The following is a 6,844-nucleotide window of genomic DNA, read 5'->3' as shown; positions in this document are numbered from 1 at the left end:
ACGCGCTATCTCAGAGTCGCCCCTCCCGCCCCCCCGGGGCCTCTCCCCTCCCTCCCCCCACCCGGGGCCCCGCGCCCCTCCGGGGCCTCTCCCTCCCCCCACCCGGGCCCCCGCGCCCCTCCCGCCCCCCCGGGGGCCTCTCCCTCCCTCCCCCCTCCGGGGCCCCCGCGCCCCTCCCGCCCCCCCCGGGGCCTCTCCCTCCCCCCTCCGGGGCCCCGCGCCCCTCCCGCCCCCCCGGGGCCTCTCCCTACCCCCCCCTGCGCCGTCTCCCGTCCCCCCGGGGTCTCTCCTTTCCCCCCCGCGCCCTCTCCCTCCCCCCCGGGGTCTCTCCCTACCCCCCCGGGGTCTCGCGCCCCTCCCGTCCCCCCCGGGGCCTCTCCCTACCCCCCCGCGCCGTCTCCCCGTCCCCCCGGGGCCTCTCCCTATCCCCCCCCGGGGGCCCCGCGCCCTCCCCCCCCTGCGCCCTCTCCCTTCCCTCCCCCCCGGGGTCTCTCTCTCCCCCCCCCCGGGGCCCGGCGCGCCCTCCCCCCCGGGCCTCCCCTCCCCCCGGGGCCCCGCGGCCGCCCCTCCCCGGGGCCCCGCGCGCCCTCCGCCCCTGCGCCCTCTCCCTTCCCCCCCCCGGGGCCCGGCGCGCCCCTCCCCCCCTCCCCCCCCCGGGGGCCCGGCGCGCCCTCCCCCCCTGCGCCCTCTCCCTTCCCCCCCCGGGGTCTCTCTCTCCCCCCCCGGGGCCCGGCGCGCCCCTCCCTCCCCGGGGCCCGGCGCGCCCTCCCCCCCCCGGGGCCCCGCGCGCCCGCCCCCTCCCCCCGGGTCTCCCCCCCCCGGGGCCCCGCGCGCCCTCCCCCCCTCCCCCCCCGGGGCCCCGCGCGCCCCTCCCCCCCCTCCCCCCCCGGGGCCCCGCGCGCCCTCCCCCCCCGGGGCCCCGCGCGCCCGCCCCTCCCCTCCCCTCCCCCCGGGTCTCCCCCCCCGGGGCCCCGCGCCCCCTCACCTCCATGGAGACCCGCCAGCCCTGCATGGCGCTGAAGCCGAAGTGCAGCGGGGCGCGGCCCGGCCCCGGGCGCCGTCCCCCGAGCTCTTCACCGTGCTGGGCTGGGACAGGTAGGCGCCCATGGTGCGGCGGCCTCGGCCGGGGGCGGGGGCCCGGGCCCCGGGCCCCCCTGCCCGCGGGGACGGGCGGGCGGGGGGCGGGCGGGACGCGAGCGGAGCGCGGGAGCGAGGCGGAACCAGGCACCACGGAGCCAGCGGCCGGAACCAGAGCGGCCGGAAGCGAGGGCCATAGAGTCCCGCAGGGGCGAGCGAGCGGCCGGAAATACCTGCCACGGAGCCGCCGCGGGCGGACAGAGCGGCCACCGGGGCCGGGTCGCGGTCCAGGCAGCTCGCGGCGCAGGCTGCTGGCGGGGCAGGCCCGGGAGCAGGAGGTCCGCGTCCTCTGGGGGGGGCCCGGGAAAGCCCCCCCCCCACGGCGGGCCCCCCCCACACACACCCTGGGGCCCCTGTGTGCGCGCGCCCCTCCCCCACGGCACCCCCCCCGCCCCTCTGCGGCCCTCCCCCACGGCACCCCCCCGGGCCCCCCTGTGCGCGCGCCCCTCCCCCACGGCAACCCCCCCCCCGCGCCCCTCTGCGGCCCTCCCCCACGGCACCCCCCCCACCGGGCCCCTCTGCGCCCCTCCCCCACCCCCGTGGCCCCTGTGTGCGCGCCCCTCCCCCACGGCACCCCCCCGGGCCCCCTGTGCGCCCCCTCCCCCACCCCTGTGTGCGCGCCCCCTCCCCCACGGCACCCCCCCCCACCAGGCCCCCTGTGTGCGCGCCCCTCCCCCCACGGCACCCCCCCACCGGGCCCCTCTGCGCCCCTCCCCCCGGGGCCCCTGTGTGTGCCCCTCCCCCACGTGTGTGATCAGTAGGTCACATTTAAGATGAAAGACTAAAAGTCTCTTGGTACCACTGAAGCAACTGGACACTGTTAAGAGCAGGATCCCAGCCTTCATTTGCCTTCAGATGGCCCCACCTCATAGGCACCTTCAGCAATTGCTGAGCTGGAAAAGTCCCAAGAGGGACATATTTATGGGCTTGTAACTGTTTAACATGATGAATGTTTTGTGTCCGTTAAAGAGTTGATCACATCTCTTCATTTGTTCTTGGTCCTCAATTATATTCTCCCCCTGCACGTTCTTTCCTGTGGGCCTGATCCTCCTTTTCCCTATACATGTGGGCATGGAACTGGCACAGTAGGGGTCGTGGTGAAGTGGGAAGGTAGGAGGACCTTGGGCTTCCATTGCAAGGGGTTTGCACAGGATACAGCTGTGGATACCATCTGCCTCCTTGGAGTATTTTCTAGGAAGGAGCAGGCCCCATTGTCTGAGTAAATTCCTGGGTGAAGTCCTTCAGAAGTTCTTCAGAATCCTCACCAGCTGTGACCAACCATACATTGCATAGAGTATTTTCCATATAATACTAGAAAACTGATACATGTTGATAAGTGCACAGTAATGCACATTGAAAAGGAGGACTTGTGGCACCTTAGAGACTAACAAATTTATTTGAGCATAAGCTGTAGCTCATAAAAGCTTATGCTCAAATAAATTTGTTAGTCTTTAAGGTGCCACAAGTACTCCTTTTCTTTTTGTGAATACAGACTAACACGGCTGCTACTCTGAAACCTGTCAGTAATGCACATGGGAAAACATAATCCCAACTATAAATATAAAATTATGGGGTCTCAATTAGCTGTTACCACTTAAAAAAGTCGAATTATGAGAGCCAGACAGAAAGGGAAACATAATAATATCACCCTGATTCAGTGCTATGCTCTGACAAATGACAGTGATTAAGAAGTAAAGGACAAATTCTACCTTACACTACAGGCGGAATTAGAGAGAGTACCACACCATGACCTAACTATCATCATAGGAGACCTGAATGCCAAGGTCGGTAAGGACAACACAAACAATGACAGAGCAATGGGAAGACATGGGTGTGGCATCATGAGTGAAAATGAAATAATAGAATATCAGGGTTGGAGGGACCTCAGGAGGTCATCTAGTCCAACCCCCTGCTCAAAGCAGGACCGATCCCCGACTAAATCATCCCAGCCAGGGCTTTGTCAAGCCTGATCTTAAAAACTTCTAGGGAAGGAGATTCCACTAGCTCCCTAGGTAACGTATTCCAGTGTTTCACCACCCTCGTAGTGAAAAAGTTTCTCCTAATATCCAACCTAAATCTCCCCCACTGCAACTTGAGACCATTACTCCTTGTTCTGTCATCCGCTACCACTGAGAACAGTCTAGAGCCATCCTCTTTGGAACCCCCTTTCAGGTAGTTGAAAGCAGCTATCAAATCCCCCCTCATTCTTCTCTTCTGAAGACTAAACATCCCCAGTTCCCTCAGCCTCTCCTCATAAGTCATGTGTTCCAGTCCCCTAATCATTTTTGTTGCCCTCTGCTGGACTCTCTCCAATTTATCCACATCCTTCTTGTAGTGTGGGGCCCAAAACTTGGCACAGTACTCCAGATGAGGCCTCACCAATGTCGAATAGAGGGGAACGATCACGTCCCTCGATCTGCTGGCAATGCCCCTACTTATAGATCCCAAAATGCCATTGGCCTTCTTGGCAACAAGGGCACACTGTTGACTCATATCCAGCTTCTCGTCCACTGTAATGCCTAGGTCCTTTTCTGCAGAACTGCTGCCAAGCCATTCGGTCCCTAGTCTGTAGCAGTGCATGGGATTCTTCCGTCCTAAGTGCAGGACTCTGCACTTGACCTTGTTGAATGGAGAAAGGCTTGTTGATTTCTGTCATATGAATGACCTAGTCATTGGCGGAACCCTATAGAATCATAGAATCATAGAATATCAGGGTTGGAAGGGACCCCAGAAGGTCATCTAGTCCAACCCCCTGCTCAAAGCAGGACCAATTCCCAGTTAAATCATCCCAGCCAGGGCTTTGTCAAGCCTGACCTTAAAAACCTCTAAGGAAGGAGATTCTACCACCTCCCTAGGTAACGCATTCCAGTGTTTCACCACCCTCTTAGTGAAAAAGTTTTTCCTAATATCCAATCTAAACCTCCCCCATTGCAACTTGAGACCATTACTCCTCGTTCTGTCATCTGCTACCATTGAGAACAGTCTAGAGCCATCCTCTTTGGAACCCCCTTTCAGGTAGTTGAAAGCAGCTATCAAATCCCCCCTCATTCTTCTCTTCTGCAGGCTAAACAATCCCAGCTCCCCCAACCTCTCCTCATAACTCATGTGTTCCAGTCCCCTAATCATTTTTGTTGCCCTTCGCTGGACTCTCTCCAATTTATCCACATCCTTCTTGAAGTGTGGGGCCCAAAACTGGACACAGTACTCCAGATGAGGCCTCACCAATGTCGAATAGAGGGGAACGATCACGTCCCTCGATCTGCTCGCTATGCCCCTACTTATACATCCCAAAATGCCATTGGCCTTCTTGGCAACAAGGGCACACTGCTGACTCATATCCAGCTTCTCGTCCACTGTCACCCCGAGGTCCTTTTCTGCAGAACTGCTGCCTAGCCATTCGGTCCCTAGTCTGTAGCTGTGCATTGGGTTCTTCCGTCCTAAGTGCAGGACCCTGCACTTATCCTTATTGAACCTCATCAGATTCCTTTTGGCCCAATCTTCCAATTGGTCTAGGTCCTTCTGTATCCTATCCCTCCCCTCCAGCGTATCTACCACTCCTCCCAGTTTAGTATCATCCGCAAATTTGCTGAGAGTGCAATCCACACCATCTTCCAGATCATTTATGAAGATATTGAATAAAACCGGCCCCAGGACCGACCCTTGGGGCACTCCACTTGATACCGGCTGCCAACTAGACATGGAGCCATTGATCACTACCCGTTGAGCCCGACAATTTAGCCAGCTTTCTACCCACCTTATAGTGCATTCATCCAGCCCATACTTCCTTAACTTGCTGACAAGAATACTATGGGAGACTGTGTCAAAAAGCTATACGAACATTGTGAAATTCACAAGCTGACACGGTGTTCTCCAAGAAATGCACTCCAAGACAAGAACCGGATTGACCATATCATGATCAATGGCAAATGGCGACGCGTTCTGACAGATGTCAATGTGAGAAGTGGTGCAGATGTTGGCAGCAACCACCACCTTGTGACAGCCTCCATCAAGCTAAAACTGAGAAGTGTGGGTCCACCAAACAAGGGACATAGACGTTATGATAAGCTAAAGTCCCTTGAAATACAGAAAACCTTTGTTCTGCAGTTAAAGAACAGGTTTCAAGCACTTGCAGACCTTGATGAAGAGGAGGGGAATGTAGATGAGGAGATCAACAAGAAGTGGGACAAAGTAACAGCAATTTATAAACAGAGCAGTGAAGCCTGTCTAGGCTACAGGTGGAAGAGAAGGAAGGAGTGGATTACACCCAGCACATGGAACGCCAGAGAAATCAGATGAGCCCTGAAGAAAAAAGTTTTAGACACAAAAATCCCAGAAGCTAAAGAACAGATACCATGAACAGTATAGCAATGCACACAGGGAGGTCAAATGCCTTGTGAGAGTGGACAAACTGCATTATATTGATAATCTGGCAACACGAGCAGAGGATGCAACTGCTCATGGTGAACAAGGAACCGTCTATAAAACGATGTGGCTTATCAGTGGTAAACAACAGACACCAACAAACACACTCTACAGGAACAAATAAGGACACCAACTAACAACCGAAAAAGAACAAGAAATGCACTGGACAGAGCATTTCAAAGAATTGCTGAACAGGGAGCCACCTAAAGAGGAAGCAAACTTCCAGGAGGCAGAAGAAGATCTTGATATCAGACACCTCAACTAAGGAAGAGATCATTCAAGCCATCAAATCCTTAAAAAATGGGAAAGCTCCTGGCAAGGATAACTTGAATGCAGAATTGTTCAAGGTAAATCCTAAATTAAGAGCATCTATCCTGGCCCCTCTATTTACATCAGTCTGGGACAGGGAAAAAGTGCCAGATGAGTGGACCAATGGGGTTGTAGTGAGGATACCAAAGAAAGGAACTCTCAGTGATTGTAATAACTGGCATGGTATCACACTTTTATCTGTGCCAAGCAAAGTATTGTGTAAGGTCATAGGTTTCAGAGTAACAGCCATGTTAGTCTGTATTCGCAAAAAGAAAAGGAGTACTTGTGGCACCTTAGAGACTAACCAATTTATTTGAGCATAAGCTTTCGTGAGCTACAGCTCACCTCATCGGATGCATACTGTGGAAAATACAGAAGATGCTTTTATACATAGAAACGATGAAAAAAATGGGTGTTTACCACTGCAAAATGTTTTCTCTCCCCCCACCCCACTCTCCTGCTGGTAATAGCTTATCTAAAGTGATCACCTTCCTTACAATGTGTATGATAATCAAGGTGGGCCATTTCCAGCACAAATCCAGGTTTTCTCCCCCCCCTCCCCCTTTTCCACACACACAAACCCACTAGCTTATCTAAAGTGATCACTCTCCTTACAATGTGTATGATAATCAAGGTGGGCCATTTCCAGCACAAATCCAGGGTTTAATAAGAACGTCTGAGGAACGGGGGGGGGGGGTAGGAAAAAACAAGGGGAAATAGGTTACCTTGCATAATGACTTAGCCACTCCCAGTCTCTATTCAAGCCTAAGTTAATTGTATCCAATTTGCAAATGAATTCCAATTCAACAGTCTCTCGCTGGAGTCTGGTTTTGAAGTTTTTCTGTTGTAATATCGCAACTTTCATGTCTGTAATCACGTGACAAGAGAGATTGAAGTGTTCTCCGACTGGTTTATGAGGTCATAATATTGCCTCACCATCGCCAGTATGGATAGTGGATTATGTTCTCACCAACAT

The sequence above is a fragment of the Lepidochelys kempii genome, chromosome 3 (assembly GCF_965140285.1).
Source record: "Lepidochelys kempii isolate rLepKem1 chromosome 3, rLepKem1.hap1, whole genome shotgun sequence".
NCBI classification, from domain to species: Eukaryota; Metazoa; Chordata; order Testudines; family Cheloniidae; genus Lepidochelys; species Lepidochelys kempii.
This window is presented reverse-complemented; position numbering follows the sequence as displayed.